The 25904-nt window shown below is 41.2% G+C and overlaps 1 long non-coding RNA gene across 1 annotated transcript in view; it reads left to right on the forward strand.

Annotated features, from left to right (window-relative positions):
• Positions 1–24104: 24104 nt before the first annotated feature.
• LOC128314432 (uncharacterized) overlaps positions 24105–25904 on the forward strand; it is a 93852-nt gene continuing 92052 nt past the window's right edge. Inside the window, exon 1 of the long non-coding RNA XR_008296056.1 lies at positions 24105–24494. This is a non-coding gene — a long non-coding RNA (uncharacterized LOC128314432). The remainder of the gene's footprint in view (positions 24495–25904) is intronic.

Below are 25904 nucleotides of genomic sequence, written 5' to 3' on the forward strand. Positions count from 1 at the left end.
AAGAAAATGAAAAAGATGAAAAACTATGTGTTAATATCCCTGATAAATATAGATGTAAAAATCATCAAAAAACTATTAGCAAACCAATCCCAACAAAACATTTAAAGGATCACACACCACGGCCAAGTGGGGTTCATCTCAGGGATGCAGAGAAATCAATTGATGTTATTCACCACAGTAATACAATGAAGGATAAAAATCAGGGGCACCTGGGCAACTCAGTCAGTTAAGCATCCGACTTCAGTTCAGGTCATGATCTCACCGTTTGTGAGTTTGAGCCCCGTGTTGGGCTCTGTGCTGGCAGCTCAGAGCCTGGAGACTGATTCAATTCTGTGACTCCCTCCCTCTCTGCCCCTCCCCCGCTCACACTCTGTCTCTGTCTGTCAAAAAAAAAATAAACATTAAAAAAATCACATAATCATCTGAATTGATGCAGAAAAAGCATTTGACAAAATTCAACACCGTTTCATGATAAACATTTTTAAACTAGGTACAGAAGGAATTTATATCAATATAAAAAAGGCCATATATGACACATCCACAGCTAACAGCAAAAACTGAAATCTTTTTGTCTTAGTGAGTTCAGAATGCTAATAACAAATAGCATAGTGCCCTAAACAATAGAAATGTATTCTTCACAGTTCTGGATACAGAAAGTCTAACATCAAGATGCCAACTGATTTGATTCCTAGTAAGGGCTTTCTTCCTGGTTTGTGGACAGCTGCTTCTTGCTATATCCTCCCATAGTAAAGAGAAAGATCATCTCTCTCATGTCTCCTATTATAGGACACTAATCCCATACATGAGGGTTCTACCCTTATAACCAAATTCTCCTCAAAGGCCCTACTTCCAAATACCATCACATTGGAGACTAGGACTTCAACACATGTATTTTGGAAAACACAAACATTCAGTCCATAGCACTTTTCCTCTAAGATCAGGAATAAGACAAGATGCCTATTCTAACCACTTCTATTCAACATAGTATTAGCAGAGCAATTAGGCAAGGAAAAGGAAGAAAAGGCATCTGAATCAGAAAGGGAAAAGTAAAATTATCTCTGCAGATGACATGACCTTACATGTAGATAACCCTAAAGATTCCACCAAAACAAAACAAAACAAAATAACAACAACAAAAAACCTCTTATAACTAATGAACAAATCCAGTTAGGTTTCAGTGTATAAAATCAACAACAACAACAAAAATCTATTCACTAACAACAAATTATCCAGAAAGGAAATGAAGAAAACAATTCAATTTTCAATAGAATCAAAAAGAATAAAATACTTAGGAATAGACTTAACCAAAGAGATGAAGGATATATCCACTGAAAACTACAAAACATTAATGAAATAAAGAAGACACATAAATGGAATGACACTATGTGTTTGTGTATTGAAAGACTTAATAATATTAAAAGGTCCATACTACGCAAAGACATCTACAAATTCAAATCTGTATCAAAATTACAATGCATTTTTTACAAAAATAGAAAAAATAATCAAAAAATTCACATGGAAATACTACAAAAGACGCTAAATAGCAAAAGTAATCTTAAGCATGAACAAAGCTCGAAGCACCACCCTCCCTCATTTCCAAATACATTACAAAACTGTAGTAATCAAAAGAGTATGGTACTGGCATAAAAAGAGGTATGCACAGGGGTGCCTGGGTAGCTCAGTCAGTTAAGCATCCAACTCTTGGTTTCAGCTCAGGTCATGATCTCAGAGTTCATGACAATGAGCCCTGCATCTGGCTCTGCACTGTCAGTGTGGGGCCTGTCTGGGATTCTCTTTTTCTCTCCCTCTTTCTCTACCCCTCCCTCGCTCATACTCTATCAAAATAAATAGATACAACTTAAAAAAAAAAAAAAACAGATATACACCAATGGAATAAGCCCAGAAATAAACCCACACATATACAGTCAATTGAGATTCAAGTGTGCCAAGAATACATAATGGAAAAAGGATAGTCTCTTCAACAAATGGTGCTGGAAACACTGGATACCCATATCCAGAAGAATGAAATTAGACATTTATCTTATACCATACATAAAATCAACTAAAAATGGATTAAATATTTAAATGTAAGACATGATACTATAAAACTACTAGAAGAAAACATAAGGGAAAACTTGTCAACAATGGTCTGGGCAATGATTTTTTTGACACCAAAAGCACAACTAGAAAAGCAAAAATCAAAAAGTAGGACTACATCAAACTAAAAAGCTTCTATCCACAAAGGAAACCATCAAAAAAATGAAGAGACAAAGTACATAATGAAAGAACATATTTGTAAGTCACATATCTGATAAAGGGTTAATCTCTGAAATATACAGAACTCCTATAACTCAATGGCAAAAAAACAAAATATCTGATTAATGGGATAGGGTGTGATCTGGGTTTTGGGATTTTTTTTTTCTTAAGCTCCCCAGGTGACTGTAATATTCAGTGAAGATTGAAAAGTACTGCTTCAGGGTAAACTCAATTCTCATAACACAACAAATCATTCCTTACAGGAGAAAGCACTTGTGTGTGGTAAATTTGAAAAAAAAATTTTTTTAACGTTTTTATTTATTTTTGAGACAGAGAGAGACAGAGCATGAACGGGGGAGGGGCAGAGAGAGAGGGAGACACAGAATTGGAAGCAGGCTCCAGGCTCTGAGCCATCAGCCCAGAGCCCGACGCGGGGCTCGAACTCACGGACCGCGAGATCGTGACCTGAGCCAAAGGGTGCCCAACCGACTGAGCCACCCAGGCGCCCCTGTGTGTGGCAAATTTGGAAGGACATTTAAATATTTCATTTTATGAGGTGAGTTACTTGATAGATTTAATATCACATAAGGGATTTGCCCCAATAGTGATGAGATACAAAAATAAAAGTGCATATCTCTTGTAAAGTAGTAGGTGGGAACCCAAATTTCACCCACTTCTCTCCTTTTTTCTCTCTCCAAATTTAGCCTTGTATGGATCACAACCACCAAAGCTATTGTTGGCCAATCCAAGAATAACACAAATATTCTAGGCTCATAGTAACAACAGAGAACTTTATAGAACTTTACACCTCACATAGGATTTCAAAGATATCATCACATTTAGTATCAGACCTATTTCATTGTTTACGCTTCAGGCACATGCCCAAAGTAAGTGACAAACTAAAATATTTGTGTGCCCATTACTCATTCAACAATTTTATCCAACAAGTACTTACTGAATATCAGCTATGTACAAAGGACTAGAGGATATTCAATGGGGAGGGATAGAAATATGAATTAAATACTGATCCTTAAAGAAGTTTACATTTGCACAGAGAACATAAGACAAATGTGTAACTATGCCACATGATAGGGTATAAGAATAGAGAAAATGCAATGAAAATTCAGGTTAGAGAAACTACACCTGGAAGGATAGATGATAAGTTCAGGCTTGGTGGAAGACAGGAGGAAACAAACCAGAAAGACAATTCGATAAGTATCAACGCTCCAAAACCCCTCAATCTGCCAAACATTGTAAAGGAGTAAGATTTGGGTGTCAAAAGGACAATAAAGAGTAGAAAGAATGGGACTGACCAGGAATTCCTGACTTAGGGAATCAATGAGAAGCCCTATTTTAGAATAATGTGACACAGACTATGCAAGATAGAGACCCATTTTTTCTTGGCTAGGCTAGAGCAAAGAATGTTTAAAAGGAACTAAGAAAATAACAAAAGGGCACCTGGGTGGCACAGTCAGTTAAGTGTCGGACTCTTGATTCCAGCTCAGGTAATGATCTCAGGGTCATGAGTTCCAGCCATGCTCAGCATGGAGCCTGCTTAAGCTTCTCTCTCTCTCATCCTCTCTCTCTGCCCCTCCCCTGCTTGCTTGTGCATCCTCTCTCTCTCTCTTTCTCTCTCTCTCTCTCTCTCCCCCCCTCTTTCTCTAAAAACAAAACAAAACAAAAAGAAAGAAAAAACAAGATAACAAAAGAAAAGTTGTAAGATTAGATCATGAAGAACAAAAATACCTGGTTAAGGAGTCTTGGCATTAAACCATGTCCACATTTTCCAGCAAGGTGGTGACATGGCCAAGGTGGTGACATGGCCAAGAAGTTCATAATGGTAGCAACAAAAGAGTGGAGTGGAAGCCCCCAACAGAAGGTTGCCACAGATATAACAAAGGCCTAATGCATAATCAGTAATTTGCACAGTTCTATAAAGAAACCAGACTGGCCAGTGCATAAGGGATTTGTTGAAAAATATGATTAGGTAGAAGAACAGGATCAGAGTATAGACAACCTGAGAAGACAAGCTTTCTAGACCCTTCCACCATCCAGTTCTAGACCTCTCTGGATCTTGAACCCCTTATTCATTAAAAGAAAGAAGTGAGGCAGCTGGGAAGTTGACCCAGTCTCCCACTTGCAAAGTTACAATTTAATATGATTGCCCAAGAGAAAGTCATAGTATTTTCTTGAGCAGGGAAATAATAAGATGAATGGTGTGGTTTAAAAAGGTGAGCCTGTCAGCAAATATCTATTGTAGGAATTACTATGTTGATAACACTCTCAGTACAATACCTTCTATGCTGATGTCATATTTTAGATTCTTCAGAAAGCCTTTGATATACACTGAACATGAAGCATATATCACTGCTGAAGACAAGCAGCATGTTTTCCTCTTAGAATGCATAATGATATAATTGCAAAATGGATTCAGATGAGTGTTTCAAAAGAGGCAGTTAAGGTGGTGAAATATGTAACCATACTCAGGAACTGTTCGACAATCTTAGAGACACGGCTACTCTTCATTTATTCAGAGTGTTATTGAGCACTGCTATGTGCCAGGCATAGTGCTAGGTGAGGAAAACAGTGATAAATCAAATACATGTGAACTCTTCCTTCATAGAGCTTGTAATCAAGGAGAGACAAATAAACATGCATATTCAAACTGCCAGCAGTACTATGAAAAAAGAAAAGACTGGGATGATGAGCGGTCTACGGACCTGGCTTAGACTGGAAAGTAGGAAAAACTGACAAGCCTTCTGTGAGTGAGAAATATTTTAAGCTGAGATCTGAAGGATGAGAAGTCAGCTAGGCCAAAATTAGGGAGGATACTTGGAGGGGAAAGTGTCATATCTCCTTTTTCTTGGTGCAAGAGTATACTGAAGACCGGGTGGGAGTTTGTAAGGCAAAAAGTAGCAGCAGATCGTGGCTGCACAGGAAAGGTGACATATTGTCCAGTTGCCCCAATCCACTGAAATCACCAGCTATCCTGGCAGAAGGGACAATGGAAAGAATATGGTCCCTGATTCACCAACATCACCAACATACTTGGCTGCAGATATTCATAGTCCACCTGTCAGCTCACCAACTGGCCCTCAGAGACAAAGGGCAAAGAGAGACTGAAGAAAGAGGCAGACAGTTCCAAATTGGTAGGAGTCAGTTTTAATAAGCAAGGGAACTTACTCCTGAGCTTTGTTTTGAGCAGTCGCAAGATAAGTAGATCTCTGAATCTGCCTGCCAGAATCTTAAAGTTTATATAGAGGCCTTAACTCGGTTCAGTCGCACATCCAACTAGATGGTCTCAACAACACATTTCTGTCTCAAGGCTGTGTGTCCCTGGGGCAATTTCAGTTCCAGAAAGGCAACTAGAACTCATACTCCAAAACTGGGAGGGGGTGGGGAGCCTCTGATTGCCCGGGTCCAGCTTGCAGGGCCACTGGCAGTCAAATCCTCTCAATGACCTCCTCTAACACTTCATCTCTTGAGACTGGCTCTTACAATCTTATATGACCCCCCCCCCACCGCTTCCTCTTTCATGATGTATCCTGAGAGATCAGCAAGGGGTTTCGCTAGCACGGAGGTGGCCCGTTTGATGGGTGTCTGGCTGCATTGGAGGCAGATGGCACAGCAACAGTATAGACATATGGGAGAGAAAACACAGATTAAGATAAAGGTTCCCAAAGTAAGTAACACTTTTTTACATCAAGAGCCCCATAATCTGAACCACTGATTTTATTAAGTCCCCTAGGTTGTGGGTCAAATCACTAAGGGCATTCATTTGTGTCTTTGTGTGATTTAATAAAGATGCTACATTAGCAGACTCATCAAGTATAAACATATAACATCCTGTTTGGATAATGGCACAGGTGCCTCCTCAGGAAGCAGGGATAATATCCGAGGCCATCCTATTTTGGAAGACAGATTTTCTCATTAGAAACCTTTCACTGTTCAGTAAGGTTAGGCTTTGTTGGCTATCATTTAAGGCTTGCTAGGTGAATTTACTAAGAGCTTCTATATGTGCTATAATGTCCTCCAGGCCAATGGAAGGAACAGAGACGGAGGCCAAAGAGCTTACCAGTAGAAAATATAATGTGCCCATCTGGCCTCAAAAAGAGGGTTGTTGGCAATTGCCACCATGGGGCAGAGTCTCCCCTGTGCTCAAGGAAAACCCAGGGTGCAGAGGCCGAAACACCCAGGTGGAAGCCACAAAGGTTTGTGCCTTACAACCATTAGTCCCACCTGAGCTTCCCCGATAAATACCTGGGAGGTATAACCAGTTCCTGCCAAAACAATCACTGTCCTTTGGTGGGACTGAATGACTACATAGTTCCAGTGATGTTCATCCCATGTTCCTGGTATAATTAGGTTAGTTCTGTTTGGAACAATTTTCCTGTTCCCAGTGTAGGGGTGCCTGGGTGTTCAAATGTCCATAACCTGGGGTGACACACATAAACCCATCCCAAACCTAAGCATAGCCACCCATGACTCTAATAGTGGTATTCTGGGGACCCTTCAGGTCAGTTTGGTGGGCTCCCTGCACAGTTTTATTGATAGAAAAAGAATACCCATGTCCAGTGTTATTAATAGTGTGTGCCATAGGCCAGGTTTCTGGATCAGTATTGGTAATATCAGATGAATTACAAGTACTAGTCTTAGCTTATTTTTCTTTAATGTACTGTTTTCAGGCTTTTTAATCCCTTCCCTGGATGATGATAGCCATTACGGCAATCCTGACAAGCTAGAGAGGGGCAACGACCCACATACCTAACAGTTGAATTGATCTCTTTGTTAGGCATACAAGTGGGCTTATTGTGGAAAGGGTATTTCTATCAGGTGCCCAAGACACCATAGAAGCAGAAATCTAAGGTTGAAAAGACAGGTGTTTAATAGGAACTTGTATGGGAAGGCCTTTCCCTTCTATAAGAATCACACCTGCAGCCTGATCCTTAGCTGTTAATGTGGCTGCAGCTGTAGGAACTTGATCTGATTGTGCATGCCATCCATGTTGGCCAGGGGAAGCCCTGCTGTTAGAAGTGAGGAGATAAACTGGGGGCAGGTTATGCCAGACCAGGATCCATGCCTTCTCCCCTTTTTCAATGGTATGTGTTCCATTCCAGGTATAGTGTGTTTCAACAGGCCCAGCTTGTAGCAGGACAATGGGATCACAGTGGAGGCTGAGTGGTTCCTCTTCACCCAGGGGCATGAAGTGACATCCTAATAGGATGTCATATAGCAAATTTCAGTAAATAATTCCTTTCTCCAGCATGATGGGGCTTGGTGTTCTCTACAGCACAGCACAGCATGTTGATCAAAAGTGAGAGCTGGAGCAATGGCTATTGCCCACGATTTCCATATCTTTAAAGGTGTTGAATGTTCCAGCAGGGGTCCCCAGTCTGGCATATGAGTCCACAAGCCTGATTTACTTAAATGGATTTTAAATATATTAAAGCCTGAGACAGTACTTTAGTCCACTCCGCCAAGGTGGTTTGACTTATTATTTAATCTGTTGCTTTCGTACTCTACTTTTCCTTTCCATTAACCTTGCTGCTGTGGGTTATAGGGGAGATAGAACCTTCATTCAAGGTCATGTTCTGCTGCCCAGTCTTGCATATTATGACCTTTGAAATGTGACTCCCAGTTGTTGTCTATTTGATGAAAGCATCCATGCATATAGTACTCAGCTTCTTTAATCCCCTAATGATGGCAGCCTGGTTTGCACAGTGACAGAGAAAAGCTTGAGTTAAGCCAGATACAGTGTCCACACAAACCAAAGTTTATTTAGAATCCTTACTCAGAAGTAAGGGGTCAATATAATCAATTTGCCAATTCCTCGTCAGTTGGGAACTTCAGTAGATGGCCCCAGATTCCTTTGGCAGTTGCTTTGGGTGCTGCTTAGAACATGCAGGGCATGCTGTTACTGCATTAACAAAATCACTGTATTTCAAGAGCAATCCAGCATCCCTGGCAGCATGCCATCCCACTTGGGTGCTATGGTTGTTGCTCTTTTTTTTATGCATCCAATTTGCTGTATCTAATGAAGGGTCATTTGCTAGGCCTTTTAACTCAAGCTAGGTAATCAGCTTTCTGATTACCAGGGGGTGTCAGTGCCTCAGGATGTAGAAGAAAGGGAGGACTGCCTCAGGCTCTTGCAAGCAAACCCAAATGTCTTTCCATACCTCATGATCCCACAAGGGCTTATTCATGATCATCTACTCCTCAGCTTCCCATTGTCCAAGCCATAGGGTTAATCCCTTTAGAACAGCCCAACTGTCATTGCAAAGAGTTAATGGCCAGGGCTCATGAGTGATTACCAGCCAAACTGCACTGAGTTCAGCCCGCTGGCTGCTGCTGTTTGTTTCTGTTTCAATCCAGATGGCATCAGTGTTGTGCTGAATAAGCAATTATAATCCATGTGGCCAATTGCTTGATTAGATCTGTATACTAGGTATCAATGGGAATTTCCTCATTTCTTCTCTATAGGCCACAAGGGCCACCATAGGAATAGGGGTGTGGGGTATTTACAGGATCTACATGCTCTACAGAGCCTAGTAGCACCTGCATTCCTAGAGACAGTGGGCTGGTGGACAGTGTTCCTTTGCTGCAAATAAGCATGCTACTTAGTGGGAATTTGAGCCATGAGAGAGGTGGGTGGATGGAACATATTCTCAATTTACCCTTTCATAGGAAGGTAAGTTCTTACCATAATATGCTGTTCTTTATGAAAGGCTCTGCATGAGGAGTGTTATGTATACTGCTGGGAGCTGTTACTTTATGAAGGTATATCAGGTTTCTGTCCCCTTCCAGAATACCTAGGGGTATTCTCTCCTTTTGTTTGTTTATGCCACAGTGTCCAACTCATACCTTCTGAAGTCACAGATCCATCTAACTCAAATGACAGCCCTGCTTGGAAGATGCTCAGAGTTTTAATCTGCTTCATTAATATTTTTACCTTCTCAAAGGCAGCTTGCTGCTCTAATCCTCAGTCCCATATGTACTATTTCTTTACGAGGCAGCACATGGGACAGAGGCACTATGTCAGACTGGGAATAAAAATCCTCCCAAACCCCAAATTCTCTACAAAGGCTTGCATCTCTTTCTTGTTCTTAAGGGTTGAATAGACTTACATTTTATCAAGCACAGCTTTTGGGACAATGCACATCTTACCTGACTAAATGACTCCCAAAAACTTTATAGTTGCCCCTGGGTCCTGAATTTTCTGTGGATTTCCTGTTTATCCTCTCCCTCAAAGACGTTCCAGCAAAGTTTGCAGAATGTCCTACAGGAGAGGGGAGTCTTCACGTGTTAACACCATGTCATCAATGTCATGGGACCATTTTATTGATGTGGGAAAGAACAGGAACAGATCTCAGTTACCATCCCATGACATATTGTGGAGCCAGGCAGATGACCTTAATGGAGCACATGAAAAGCCCATTGTTATCTCTCTTACATTAAAGCAAATTAATCTTGTAAGTCAGTGGTCATGGGTATACTGAAAAAAAAAAAATTGCTAAGTCTAGTACAGCATAACACATTCCTAGGACCATGCCCAAGGTATCTAAGATGATGACAATGTTGTGCACAGCCACGGGGGTGGGGAGCACCTCCTTGTTCAGTTCTCTGTAATCCATGGCCATCTGCCATGAGCCATCTGGCTTTTTTACTGGCCATACCGAACCATACCAGTAAGCCTCACAGATTCCCAGTTGGCATTTCCCCCTAGCATTGGTTTGATTACTCTAACCAGCAGAAATTCACCAATAGAATTGGCAGAATTTGACCTGGTAGAATATCATTGCCTAATATCTTCTCTGGTATTAAAGACAGAAAAACTTCATATCCTTGTAGGTGAGAACACCGACTACACAGCATCAAAGAAACCTTCCTAATCACAATTATTTGCCCTCGATGACCATCAATGGCACTGAGGGTCCAGAAGTCCAGAAAACTTCTGAAAGGGTTACCATGTATTAGAGCACATTTGGCTTCAGTGTTAACGGGAGCTGTCACCTTTTGTTTATTTCTGGGGGACCAGTGAATAGTGAGCTCAACAGGAGACTTCTAATTGCCTCTAACTGCCCTTCCCTGGAGTCAGTCTTGGCCTGCACGTTATATGTAGGGCATGGGAGGCACCTACCCAGAATAGGAATGAATCCCTGAGGCCTCTGCTGAAGCAGGCTGAGTATCAGAGATAGTAGGAACAGGTAGAGCAGTTCTGAGCTATTGTTCAGCCCAAAACAGTACTGGGTCGCCAGTCTACTTGTTCAGGTAGGGTCTGTGCAGAAGCGACATTTGCTTCCAGGTATTTTCACTAGACCCTTTACAGCCTATTGGAATAGCGTTTGGCTTTTTTTTTTTTTTTTTTTTAAGTTCTCTGTCTCAGGTGTTTCCTCATAGCCCATACCCATTCCCAGGACTTGCCAGTCAGACCCAGATTAGCAATGGATTGCCTAATACCATAAATGTCTTGTCGCATGACTGGTTTCATCATGTGTATTAGCAACCCATACCAGCTACTGGAAGTGGACCAGAGAATCTTAGTTCTCATTCCTGCCATGAATAAGGCCCAATCAGGGCCTTCAAAGACAGGGGCATAGACGGTTTGTGTCAACTCCCTAGGAATTTGTTGTACCTACTCTATAGATTTCCAGGGTCCCACATGCCCAGTATGATTCCCCATATTCTGCCAAGCCTCCCTGAAAGCTAGAATAATCCAATCTAAAAGGGAAGGAGTACTCTGAATCCCCCAAGTGCCCTGCAGGTGCTACAGGAGGGCAGGGTGTGTAGGGATGCTTATTTTCTCTGCCTCCTGCCCAAAGGAACGCAATCGCGTGCACACACACACCCTGTATCCCATAGCCACACTAGCCACGCATGGATATTTTCCCTGGCCTTTTGTTGGAACGTGGCAGCTTTATCAATAGGCTCATGGGGAGTATAGTCTCTCATCATCAACATTTCCTGATTTGGGAGCTGCCCCATTGGCTGGGGTTGCAGTCACTATGATTTTTGCTTTTCTTTGTATTAGGGGTCAGAAGGCATGGGGCACCCCATCCGTTTCATTATCACCGTAATACCCTACCCTTCATTTTCCTCACTTTCCCAGAGATTCCACTTTTAACTGTCCCAATCAGGTTTTGTCACAAGCACTTAGGTCCTAATCGTCGGCAGTCTGCACCCAGTTTTGCAAAACGGCACACTAACATCTCCCGTTCATCATCCTGCTCTCCCACCCCGTCTGCCAGCTCTCAAGCTAGCAGACTACTGGATGCTGACACATCCTTCTCTAATAACCTCAGCTCGTCGTCCAACTCTGTAACCCTAGCTTCAGCCTCCAGGTGGGCATCGGCAGCCGCCAAAGGGCTGACAGTAGACGCCAGCCCGCTTTTGCAGCCACTGGTTTCCCATCTCCCACAGCTCGCTGGGCGCCGTTTCTCCAAGAAGCGTGCGAGACCAACTGGCATTTTCCGGGCGTCCCATATTCACACGGAGGTCCACAAGCATATAACATACACCTCACCCCTCCCGCACCCAGAGGCAGGATTTCCCTCACAGAGGCCTCTTTCCCCAGGCCCATTTCATCAGTCTCCTGGCAGGCTTGCGAATTGTTGGGGTGCAAACCGGCCCCCGCACACAGCGGGCAAGGAGAGACTGAAGAAAGGCAGACCACTCCAGATTGGGAGAGGTCAGGTTTAATAAGCAAGGGAACTTACTTATAAGGCTTGTCTCCGGCAGCTGCAAGTTGAATAAATCTCCAGGTCCAGCTGCCAGAATCTTAAAGGTTTATGTGGAAGCCTTAACTTGGTTCTGCCACATACAAGTCCAAATGGTCCGAACAACACGTTACTCTCTCAAGGCTGTCTCATTGGGACAGCTTCTAGTGCTGAGAAAATAAGAGAAACACACGTTCCAAGGACACGAGGAGGGGGTGGGGCACCTCCAATTGCCCTGGGTTAAGGCCTCGGGTCAACCGGGGTCACGTTCTTTCCATAACCTCGATAACCTCTGCTAACTCCACCCCCATCTGTTTCTTGATCTGATGGTCCCTGTGTTAACTCTTTTCTTACCCCTTCCCTCCAATATGAACAGGGAGGTACCTGGACCTCCCTGTGTTGTTTTTATTCATTTCTTTTCTTAAACACCGTTTTGAAAATGACTAAAAGGTAAAAAAAATGCTGAAAGTGATAACTACCGGAAATATTTGTAGACCGCTATTTAAATGTTATACAACGTAAATATTGGAAGTCTCCCTGTGGCACCACCCTATCCCTGACACACAATCCTATTTGCACAACCTTGTTACTTCAATCAACACATTAAGCGTTTCCTTCTCAATTATTTTCCTGTTTACTCAGACCTGGTTTGGTTTTGGTTTTTTTTAATGACTTTTTACACATTTCAAATGTCAAAATTCCCAGGGGCGCCTGGGTGGTGCAGTCGGTTAAGTGTCCGACTTCAGCCAGGTCACGCGGTCAGTGATTTTGAGCCCTGCGTCAGGCTCTGGGCTGATGGCTCAGAGCCTGGAGCCTGTTTCCGATTCTGTGTCTCCCTCTCTCTCTGCCCCTCCCCCGTTCAAGCTCTGTCTCTCTCTGTCCCAAAAATAAATAAACGTTGAAAAAAAAAATTTTTTTTTAAATAAATTTAAAAAAATGTCAAAATTCCCAGTATGCATATTCCTAAGATGTATATATAATATCATGACTATTTTCAGAAAAGGAGAAAAGCCACCACAATTAAAAAAAAAAAATCTATCATCAGACCAGTGTCTTCTCACAAGGGCTTTGGAATGAAGAAACTTTCAACAGATTCTGAACTGATAAAACAAGAGCTACTTAGACAGACAGCAAGATTACTGGCAAGCAGCGAGGGAGATCGGCGGCCAGACACCTGGAACAGATCAATTTCTTCTGGGATAAATTATCCATGGGATATATTGTAAGGGCCAAGGGCAGACTGCCCCAAAATGTGCCACTTTGGTGTATCGATTATTTTAAATAAAAGCTACTTAAGAAACAGCCTATATAAGGACACTCAGACCCTCTTCTGTCCTCCTGAGAGCAGGAAATAAATTTCTCATGTGACAGGCACTCCCTGTACCAGGAGGTAGAGAGACATTCTTATCACCACAGATGGGAAGTTTAGAGCCAGGAAGCTGTATAAACAACACTTCTACTTTTTACTAATTTACTACTACAGCCCACATTCTGTTTAGAATTCCCTACTAATTGAAGCTCCCAAAATTAGTTTTCTTTGTCCTGTCAATTCCTCACAGATTTAGTGTCTCTTTGACTAACAAGTGTAAAAACCACCTGCCTGGGTCATTTCTCTGGGCCTCAATTTCATTATTGGCCTACACGTGCATGTAATAAAACTTCGGGTTTTTTTTTTCCTCCTGTGAATCTGTGTCATGTAAATTTAATATTTAGTCCAGCTGGAAGACCTTGAAGGACTTTTCCATCCCCTCAATATTTACACACCAAGTTATATTCAGGATAGTAGGGTTTAAGCTTTAAAGTGCAACAGTGCAATTGTATTGTGGAAGAGAAAGAGAAATCAGGAATATCTTAGTGTAATAAATGGCTGAGTATAAAGCCTTTGCTTCATAAATAAGTTAACATAGCTTTAAGAGTTAAGTACAATGGATGAAGGAGATAAAAGCACCAGAAACAGATCCTATATCCAAATACTTAATAAGAATTCTTTAACTGAAAGATGAAAGAAAGAAAAATTTAATTGGCAATATCAGTATGTGAAAGGACAATATGCAGAAGGTAATGGGCACGTGTTGTCTATTATCACAGAGGAAAAATGAAGCGGAAGAATAGGCTTCAATGTCATTAGGAAAAAATTAGGTTAAGAACTCAAACAAAGTGAGTAGTTTATTGTCAGATTAATTTTAATGCAAATAAGACTATAAGTGCACACTGTTTCAAATAGGCATACTCTTTCAAATATTTCTTCAAAATACTCTCCTCTTCAATTCTCACTGCCCAAAATAAAACTAAACTTTACTGCAACTTCCCCCATCCCACATCCTCACTTATTATAGTAACCAAGCAAAACCACTTTAACTGTTCATTTCTTCAGGAAGATGGAACTTCTTAAATGGTGTTTGTGATGCGTTTGTCATGTTGCTCTGAGAATAACAGGTCTTTGAGTAGAAAGCTTACATTACAAAGAGCACGAGCGTTGAGCTGAAAGTCTGCAGCATTTCTGTTCATCGCTACAATAAGACAGAAGGAAATAATCTGCCGTTGCAGGGAGCGACCACCAGAGGGAGAATGTAAGCCAGAAAGAAGGAACCGAGCCCGCGAAAACCCCTTCGTTATTAAAGCAGCAATTGAAACGGGAAATGATGCTTACCTTATTTATGTATTTTTAAGATTTATCTGTGTTACTTATAAATCAATATTTAGTACATATAAATAAGGTGTTGAGTATAAAAGGAAACACCTATGTACCTCATCTAGGTGAAGTAACAAGACATAATACAGTATGGCTCAAACCCCTCGAGTATTCTTTCTTTATCACGTTAGCCTCCTCCCACCCCAGAGATAAAATGCCAAATTCGATATTTCTCATTTCATGTCTTCTTTCTTCCTTCCTTTCTTTCTTTCTTTCTTTCTTTCTTTCTTTCTTTCTTTCGTTAAGGGATTCTTTTTTTATTTATTTATTTATTTATTTATTTATTTATTTAATTTTGGCGGGGGGGGGGGCGGGGCGGTGGGCAGAGAGAGAATCAGCAGGGAGCCTATGCAGGGCTCCATCTCAGAACCATGACATCCTGACCTGAGTCCAAATCAAGAGTAGGTCACTTAACCGACTGAGCCCCGCAGGCACCCCTCACGTCTTTTTTCATACTTTTAATCTACACATGAATCTCTGAAGTTTTGTATGTTTTCAAACTTCACATGATATCATACTGAATATATATTCTTCTGTATCCTGTTTGTGAGATTTATTCATATTGTTAGATATAGTGTTAATCAATTCCTTTTTATTTTTATTTTTTTAATATTTATTTATTTTTTAAGAGACAGAGTACGAGTAGGGAACGGGGAGAGAGAGAGAGAGGGAGATACAGAATCCGAAGCAGGCTCCAGGCTCTGAGCTGTCAGCGCATAGCCTGATGCGGGGCTCGAACCCACCAGCCATGAGATCATGACCTGAGTCTAAGTCAGATGCTTAACCCACTGAACCATCCAAGTGCCCCAATCAATTTCTTTTTAATGTATTTATAGTATTTCTTTGTATTGGTATACTGTAATTTCTGTATCCATTATCTGTATGCAGAATAAAGGACTCCTAAATTTAATAAGAAAACAATAACTTGAAAGTTGGGCAAAAAGCATGTTTAGAAGTATATTTAGGATGTTACCATTTTATTCCTAGAGTACATAATGCCACAAAGAAGATCCCAAATACATCTCATTGTATACATGTAAGGGATCCTCTAGGGTATATATACTTATGAGTGATTATACTAATACAAGTTCTCACAGAAGCACAGAAGAGTTCCTGTTCCACATCCTCACAGACACTTAACATTCTCAGACATTTTTAAATTTTGCTAATCTGATGCATTCAAAACAGTTTCTCATCTTGATTTTAATTCTCATTCTCATCGTTACTAGTAAAGTTAAGATCCATGCCATATGTTGTCAGCTATTCATGATTGTTTTTCTGTTTATTACCTCTTCTTATTTCCTGTCCATTTTTTCTATTGGGCACTTTATCTTTTTCTTATTGAATTTAGGAGTCCTATATTAATTCTTTACTAGCTCTTTGCTATATGTATTATAAATAATTTATCCCAGTCTATGGCTTGACTTTTTTTTAATAATGATTTTTGATGAATAAAATTTTGATTTTGTTTTAATGTATTCTATTTATCAATCTTCTCTTTATGGTCTGTTCTTTTTATTATATTGTTTTTTAAAATTCTTTCACATCCTGAGGACATAGTGTCCTTCCTTTTGTTTTTTCATTTTTAAAGTTTATTTTTCATATTTATTTTAACCTACATGAAATTTATAGTTGTGTACGGCATGAGATAGAGATCTCATTGTTTTCCATATAAACAATCACCCTCAGACCATTCTTGAATAATCCATAAATAGGCAAACCAACTGTATCATATATCAGGGTTTTATATATCATACAGGTCTGTTTATCGACTCCCTATTCTGTTCTGTTACTCTGTGTAGATGCTTACCCCAATACCACAATGCCCCATATACTACAGATTTATACCAAGTTGTCATGTTTTGTGACTTCAGCTTTTTGTCTATTTTCAGCTGTAAACTTCTGTATAAATTTTATAAGTGGCTCCTCAAATGCCATGAAAACTTTAAATTTTTATTGGCATGGCATTTGATTTGTGTATTGATTTGGAAAGACTTGATATCCTAATAATATTGAATCTTTGTATCCATGAATATGATATAGTTTCTACTATTTAGGACTTCTTTATAATAGCCTAATAAACTTTTATAATTTTCCCCATGCATTTTTAAATGTTATATGTATTTCTAGGTCCCTTATTTTCCTTCTTGCGTATTATAACATTTTAAAATTACATTTTCTGATTTTGTTACTGGTTTATTTTAAGTTTTATTTATTTTGAGATAGGGGAAGAGCAGCAGTGGGAAAGGGGCACAGGGAGAGGGAGAGAGAAAGAATCCCAAGTAGGCTCCACACTGTCAGCACAGAGCCTGATGCTGGACTCAAACCTAGGAACCCTGAGATCATTACCTGAGCCAAAGTCTATGCTTAACCAATTTAGCCACGAGGAACCCCAATTTTGTTGCTAGTTTATAGGAATTTCATTTTGTTACAACTTTATCATGGTATAATTTTCATATAATAAACTGCACAAACTTAAGATGTGTAATCTAATGTGTTTGACAATAACAATCAAGATGAGAACAATTGCATCAGCCCCCGAAGTTTTCTTGTGTCTCTTTGCAATCCATATCACCGTCCAGTCATGACATCAGGCAACCACTGATCTGGTTTCTGTTCCTACAGGCGACTTTTCTTTTGTAGAATTTTCTGTAAATTTGTTCATACACACTATAAATAAATACAGTGTGTATCCCTTTACAAGAGTTTCTTTCACTCAGCATAATAACCTTGAGATTTATCCATAATTTTGTATAACAATAATTCATTCCTTTTCTTTTTTACCTTCTTTCTTTTCTTTAATCTCCATTATATAGATAAAACACATTTTGTTTATGCATTTACTTGCTAGTGGACATTTGGGCCGTCTAAAGTTTATGGCTCTCACAAATAAATCTACTATCGGCATTCATGTACAAGACCGTGTGGATATAAATTTTCATTTTCTTGGGTAAATCCTAGAAATGTACTGGCAAGATTACATGCTAAGTATATAATTTCCTGTTTAAGAGCTACCGAAAGTTTTTCCAAAGTGATTGTACCATTTTACATTCTACCCACAGTATCTGAGAGCTCCAGTTTTTCCATATCCTGAGGAACACTTGGTATAGTCAGATAGTTTAATTCTAGCCATTTTAACCCTAGCCATGATGTGGAGCAAAATTTCATGGACTTACTAGCCAGCCATTCATGTCTTTTCTTTTTTTTTTTCCCCCACAATATGTTTATTCAGGCCTTTTGAATACTTTTTATGAGTTGTCTCTTCTTGAGTTCTAGGAGTTTTTTATACGTGCCCTCTGACATACATATTATGAATGTTTTCTTCCGGTCTGTGGCTTGCCTTTAACTTTCTTGTCTTTCAAAAAATCAAAAGTTTATCATTTTGACAAAGTCCAATTTGTCCATTTTTTTTCCCCTTAGATTTTGTGCTTTTCTGTATCCTTTTTTGTATCCTAAGCAATCCCAGGTCACAGACTTCTCCTGTTTTATCCTAGAACTTTTACATTTTTAGCTTTAACATTTAGGTTTGTGATCTTTTCCAAGTTAATTTTTCATATGGTATAGAGTAGGGATCAAGGTACATTTTTTTCTTATGAATTCAGTACCATTTGGGAGGAAGAATTTCCTTTTCCATTGAATGGTCCTGGCAAATATGATACATGAAAACTGTCTATGTAGGTATGGACCTACTTCTACACTCTCTAATCTATTCCATTGACCTCTGTTTCTATTATTTTTAGCAGTACCAAACTGGCTTGATTCCTGTAGCTACTAGAGTAGTTTAGGCCTTCCTAACTCATTCTTCAGTGTTAAAATTACTTTGGCTATTCTAGGCCAAATGGATGTATGTATATTATATGACTTTTATTTTTTAGAGGCATATTTTTCTTAATTTTAATTCCAATAATAAATAAACTTTAATTCCAGTATAGTAAACAAACAGTGCTATATTAGTTTCAGATGTACAACATAGTGATTCAACAATTCTATACATGAGCCAGTGCTCATTTTATGTATATACCTAGAAAACTGGCTTTTTCAATTTCTACAAAAGAGATTCTAAGAATTTTGACTGGGATTGCACTGAATCTATAAATTAATTTGGGGAAATGAGCATCTCAAACATATTGAGTCTTCCAATAAACATAATGATAGGAAGACTTCTAAAATAGTTCCTAGGAAACTCCCTCCACCACATCCTGTGTAATCAATCCCCTTCCCTTCAGTGTGGATAGGACTATGAATATGACAGGTTTCACTGCTATATTCTTACAGTATCTTAAAAACAGATTTTTGAGATATAATTAAAGACCAAAGCAGTTGACTTTGAGTTAATCAAAAGGGAGAATATGGGTTGGCCTGACTTAATCAGATGGAAGAACTTAAAAGAGAGAATCAAAGCATGAATGAAATTTAACCTGTGGGCCTTGGAGGAGCAAACTTCCTGTTGCAGGGAACAAACAATACATGGCCTCTAGGACCTGAGAATAGCTGCTGTTGACAGCTATCAAGAAAGCAGGAATGTTGGGATGCCTGGGTGGCTCAGTTGGTTAAGTGACTGACTTTTGCTCAGGTCATGATCACAGGGTTTGTGAGTTTGAGCCCCGCCACAGGCTCTCTGCTGTCAGTGCAGAGCCTGCTTCAGATCCTCTGTCCTCCTTTCTCTCTGCCCCTCCCCTGCACTCTCTGACTCTCTCTCAAAAATAAATAAACACTAAAAAAAGAAAGAAAGTAGGAACCTCAATCCTACAACTACAAGGAACTAAATTCTGCCAACAACCTAAATAAGCTTGGAAGAGGATCCAGAGTTCCAGATGAGAACCTCCACCTTGATTTCAGTCTGGTGAGACCCTAAACAGAGGAATTCTAATTCATAGGCAGACTCCTGACCCATGGAAACTATGCGAAAATAAATTTGCAATGTTTTAAGAATGTAAATCTTACACACGTTGTGTTAGCTTTACCTCTAAGTATTTTATGGTTTTTTATTCTATTGTAAATGGTACCTTTTCAAAAATTCACATTTTCAATACTTACTTTGCTAGCATATAGAAGTACAAGTGATTTTTGTATATTGATCTTATGTCCTCCCAGGGAGCCTCTATCCCAGCCAGGCCTGCCAACACACAGGTGTCAGTGGTTTAGACCACCTGTACCACTCCCTTGACTGCTCCATCTTTGCAGATGGTTCATTTAGTCAGAAAATGTTTCTCCAGACCCTCCTATGAGAAAAAAAAAATTCTCTCACTCAAAAAGTTCAATCTAGGTAGAAAAAAAATCTATAGTTTCCATGCCACTGCATCCTCTAGAGGGGATGATCCTTGTTTTTCATAACCAAGAATATTATTGTTACAAAATATGTTGGTTTCTTCTAATAGGAGAGTCCTACTTTCTGTCTGATCTGTCTGAACTGGTTTGGAGTCTAAGTTTAATGTATCCCAGAAGCTGGGCTTAGAAAAAGACAAGGGTGGGTTTCAGCTCTTATTGAGCGTTTGTTTTGACTTCATAAAGGTGACCAGGGTCACGGAGGGAGACTGACAGTGACATTGCATACCCACCCTCATGCCAAGTTCTGTCTTTTATACCCGTTCAGGGGACATATTTCTAAAATATTTTCTTGTTTATATAATACTGTCACTATAAAAAAGTTAAAATAACTATTAAAAACATCCACGGGCTTGTCATACTGAGAAAAACAACAAAGTCTTCACCCTATAACTTGGGTCTACCATTCTTTCTTCTGCTTCCCTCACTAACTTGAACTCTACACAGCTTGTAGGGGAGAAAAGGATGGTTACACAAGGATAGTCCTCACTCAGTCACCCCAAAATGCAAGAGACAAGTAGCTTCACATATCAAAATGTGAAAACAAAGTTTGGGGATGGTTAGGTTGTGGATTCTGATGTAAAGGAAGAAATCTGTGTCTCTGGATCGCTTGGTGGGTAATTACTGCCACCTGCCCCTAAAAGGCTCTTAACTTTCCTAATGAAGGCTGAGAATATGAGCACTGCTCTCCAACCCTTACTTGCCTTCCATGGAAATATACTGATGTCTACATCTCCTCCTTCCACTACCCTTGTTCATAATCTAGAACAATAGGGGGCAGAACTTTTAGCTCCATGATGGAGGTGGGGGAGCTGTCAGGGAGGATGTTGCCCCACTGGTTCACCTCCCTCCCTCAGTTAAAAGCATCTCATGTTCAGGCTCAATCGGTTAAGTGTACAACTTTGGCTCAGGTCACGATATCGCATTCTGTGAGTTCAAGCCCCACATCGGGCTCTATGCTAACAGCTCAGAACCTGGAGCCTGCTTCAGTTCCTGTCTCCATCTCTCTGCCCCTCCCCAGCTTGTATTCTCTCTCTCTCTCTCTCTCTCTCTCTCTCTCTCCCCCCCTTTCTCAAAACTAAATAAACATTAAAATAACTTTTTTAAAAAAGTATCTCATGTTCAATAGTCTTTCTCACAGGTTACTTAAATGCTCTTTTAATTTCAACAAGAGAGACGGTACAAACAGCTGTGTGAGTGGTGCACATGTGTAAACATCTATAATTTTGGCTTCCTTAAATTTTTTTTTAACGTTTACTTATTTTAGAGACAGAGAGAGACAGAGCATGAACGGGGGAGGGCCAGAGAGAGAGGGAGACACAGAATCTGAGGGAGGCTCCAGGCTCTAAGCTGTCAGCACAGAGCCCAACGCAGAGCTCAAACTCACGGACCACGAGATCATGACCTGAGCCGAAGTCGGACGCTTAACCGACTGAGCCACCCAGGTGCCCCTATAATTTTGGCTTTCTGAATGTTCAACTCATTAATTGCTGAAGTGTGAACTGAATTCAAAGATAGACATTAAAATTAATCTCTGGCTTGGCTGTGGAGCCCCTTGCTTTTGAATGAACCATGTAGGGTTGGCAATGAGCTTCCCAGTGATAGTCATAATGGACTGAACATCAGAGGCTCTTTTCTAAGTATTTTTTAGCAGTATATCCTTCTCTGCTAAATAGGAAAGTGAGCTACCATCATTCTGGTAAACAGTGGCTAAGAGCCTGATTCAATTTAATTTGGAAAAACTAGTACAATTTTACTTATACCTCAGTGTTGTATAATTTATGAATTTACATTTATCAAGTCATTTAATCATCATCACTCTCTGAAGCTGGTATTGTTTATATCTTTAACAAAAAGACAAAGTGAGGCACTGACAGGTTAATACGTATGTATTGGGTTAGCCCAGAAGATGTACCCAATGATAGAGAACCTCCTTCTATAGTGAAAAATCGTGGAGCTGAAACGTCTGGGAGCGGGGTTAGCTTCAGGCAGCACTGTTAATGCAGGGTCTCAGTGGATGTCATCAGAATTTATTTTATTGCCATATTTTGGCTCTCTCTCTCTTCTGTGCTAGCTTCATTTTTAGGCTTAAGTGGTGGCTAGATCACTGCTAGCAAGAGCTACATCCTCCCACATTCAAGTTTAGAAAATGCGGTGCCTTTATCACACCAATCCCTTCAGGTGGATCATGTGCCTCCCCCTAAAATAGTCACCGAGGCCAGTTGAGAGAAATTCTCTCTTTGGGCAAGCCTGAACAGAGGTGTGGGGGAAGACAATTACACCTGCGCAAGGCCTGACACTGAAAAACGGGGGTAGTTTCTCTAGAGGGCAATAGAGTTAGAGTTTACAGATGATGAGTGACAAAACAAAACAAAAACAAAATAGAGGTCTACTACAGCCCTCTCTCATGATCCAATTCCTGACTTTGGGCCCACAGCCACATGACTGCCTCTTTAAACTCTGAAGCTTGTTGTCAAGTCTGAATGAAGGTACTTATTGAGACCCTGGGAGGTGGGAGGAAAAGGCAGCATGGGGTCCAGGGCAGGGATCTCAAAGAGGGGGAAGCTATCTGGGAAATCTAGATATCCCTGTGATGGACCACCCAATAAGCTCACACTTCAATTCCCAGACCTAGAATTTCAATCTTGGAGTTCTTTGCTTCTATTCCAATAGAGCTATGGCCACAACCTAGGCCTTCCTGCCTGCAGTACTTCTGCCTAATGAAATAATGCAGTCTATACCTCACCCTCTGAACCCAACCGCCAGTCCTTCTAGCTTATGTCTGCATGCCAGACTTCAACCTTGTCAGTACCTGCTGTAGATCCTTCCACTTCCTCCATCAGCAACCTCTTGTCTTCAGTTCTTCCCTCTCCACCATAGATTTTATGATCCATCACTTCACCAGCATCCATCCCCAGTTAAACAGCCCTCCACCCCCACCCATTCTTCTATCTTTCCTGCCTCGCAAAATCCGAACTCTCTGCCTTTTCCATACTACCCTCTAATAAGATCGTTCACATAAATATATTGGTACCACTGTAAATTCATGGTCTATAACCAGTGGTCAACTACAATGCCTCCTGAAACTTATTCATCCCATTCATTTATTAAAGCCATGGGTTTTTATGGAGTGCCTATGTGGCGCGTGCTTACAGCAACACTGTGGAGATCACATCATTGTGTCCTCAGCAACACTGGCACATCCCTGTTAAAGCTATTTCAAGCCTCCATTTTCTTCAAACTTCTGTTCCCCACCACCTCAGCAGGTGTGCTAGGACCCTATCTCAAAGGGAAGCTAGAAGTCCTTAAGAGAACTACTCTTTTTTCCCTTTATTTTTTTAACCATTTTTTAAATCTTTGCTTATTTTTGAGAGAGAGAAAGAGAGAGCCAGTGTGCAAACATGGGAGGGGCAGGAAGAAGGAGACAGAGGATCTGAAGCAGCTTCCATGCTGACAGCAGAAAGCCCCATGCCCTACTTGAACTCATGAACCATGAGACCATTATCTGAACCCAAGGTGAATGCTGAACAGACTGAGCCACCCAGGTGCCCCTCTTTTTTTCCCCTTATTTAAAAATTGCTTTCATTAACCTTCCCAAACTAGGATACATACCCTTACTTCCCTCATCACAGCAGTTTTCACACTGTGTTATAACTGTCTTTTTAATGTTTATTTATTCACTTAGAGAGAGAGAGAGAGAGAGCCCGCAAGAGAGAGCATATGTGTGCATGCAGAAGAAGGGCAAAGAGAGGGAGACAGAATCCTAAGCAGGTTCTACACTGTCAGCACATAGCCCAAGGCAGGGCTTGAAACCACCAACCCTAAGATTATGATCTGAGCTGAAATCAAGAGTGGGAGTTTTAACCCACTGAGCCACCCAGGTGCCTCATCACTTTTGGCTTAATTATCTTTCCTCCGTTAGGACACGAACTGTGCCTATCCCTTCGTTACAGGGGTCTATCTCCAGCATCTGTTGCTTATCTTCTAGCCTGGGGAAAGGAATGAACTATTAGGAGGAACACGTGGGCTGGGGTTCCAATTGGGCCTGAAGTCTGAAGGCAGTGCCGTCAAGGGCGGTGACAACCAGGGGCGGGGCCACGTCGAGGGGCGGGGCCTGAGCGGAGCGCTCCTCTGACTTTGAGCAGGTTGCAGGTTTCCCCTCAGAGTCTTGAGAGTAGTCTCCTTTACTTTTGTGAAACAAGAATTGTCGATTGACGCTCACAGAGCGGGCTTTGGAGACACCTAGAGGGACCTTTCAGCCAGTAATGCCATGATTCTGCCAGGCACATGGGGGTTGGCGCCAACGAGGCCGTTGAGACCGCTGGCCGTGTTAGGCCCCCCCCATACAACAGCCTAGTTCTGGTCGCTGAAGAGGAAGGTCTTGGAGGCCGTGCTCAAAACTGAGCCCGCAGGAGAGGAGGTTGGCGGTCGTCGGAGCTTGCCAGCATCGTGGCCCTCAGAACTCCTGTTTACCGCAGATACTCGGGACCCTGGCTGCCGGGCCTTGGGTAGGTCACTGAGCCATCTCAGATCTCAGCTCTGCTGGGACATATTAATACCGACCTGATAGGGTTGGTGAACAGTGGCATGAACAAGAAAGGTGCTTTTACACCAGCGGAGTTAAAGGTTGGGCTTGGGGCCCTGCTGCAGTTGCCATATGGCCGTACTGTGGCTGTGCCCAGTGAGTCCCCAGAGCTCCCCAGTGTTCTGGGGCCTTTCTTTGGGTTAGGGTAGAACAAGTCTAAGGCGACTGCCTTTGCAGACTCAGAGAATGATACGTTCATATATATATATTTATTTATTTATTTATTTATTTTTGAGAGAGAGACTGAGCATGAGCAGGGGAGGGGCAGAGAGAGAGGGGGACACAGAATCCTAAGCAGGCTCCAGGCTCTGAGCTGTCAACACAGAGCCTGGAGCCCGTTGCGGGGGGTGGAACTCATGAACTGTGAGATCATGACCTGAGGCAAAGTCCATCATTTACCTGAGAGAGACACCCGGGTGCCCCGAGATTGATACATTCTTGATTTATTGAGAACCTACTATGGGTCAGGTACTGTTCTAGGTAGGAACTGTTGGCAAATCTTTCTTCACTAGAAGTCGAAGTGAGTCCAAGTGATGCCCCACTGTCAAGAAAGAATTTCTTGGGCTGTTAAGGTGCAACATAGTAAGTATATTTAAGTAGCACAGGGGCAGCACCCCAGGGCAGGAAGAGCTGCACTTTGTGCTGTGTGAGGCTGGGTTTTAAACAGTAAATAAAGTGAAGGGAGCATAAAGGGAATATCAAATTACAAAAGTTTCTTGGAACTTCTTTGAATTTCTGCTGGTAAAAACTACTTTTGCAAGATTTCTCTGGTGCTTTTCAGTTCAATATCAGTGAGATATACAGGCAGTCATGAGACACTTAAAGAATGTAGCAACCAGCAGGTATTTTGATCCTTATTGAAACTATGCAGGCTTGGGGTGCCTGGGTGACTCAGTGGGTTAAGCGCTGGAATCTTGATCTCAGGTCAGGTCAAGATCTCACCGTTCTTGAGATAGGCCCGCATCACCCCCAGCCTTGCTTGGGCTCTGCACCTATGGAGCAGAGCCTGCTTGGGATTCTCTCCCTCTCTCTCTCTCTCTCTCTCTCTCTCTCTCTCTCTGCCCCCCCCTTGCTCTCTCTCTTTCTCTCTCTCAAAATAAATATGAAAGAAAGAAAGAAAGGAACACACCTTGCAGGCTTTAGGTCAGCTTTCTGGGCCAAGGGTAAACATTTTCCTCCTCCTGGCCCTCATCAGAAGGAAGTTTTGTGTTTTGTATGTTTTTTAACAGGTTTTCCCCCTTTTATTCACGTAGTGATATACTGAATTGGAAAGATTTAAAAAAGTAAAAGAAAGAACTCTATAGATTCCCAACGTGCCAGTATTGAAACAATA

The sequence above is a fragment of the Acinonyx jubatus genome, chromosome B1, assembly GCF_027475565.1.
Source record: "Acinonyx jubatus isolate Ajub_Pintada_27869175 chromosome B1, VMU_Ajub_asm_v1.0, whole genome shotgun sequence".
In the NCBI taxonomy this organism is placed as follows: Eukaryota; Metazoa; Chordata; class Mammalia; order Carnivora; family Felidae; genus Acinonyx; species Acinonyx jubatus.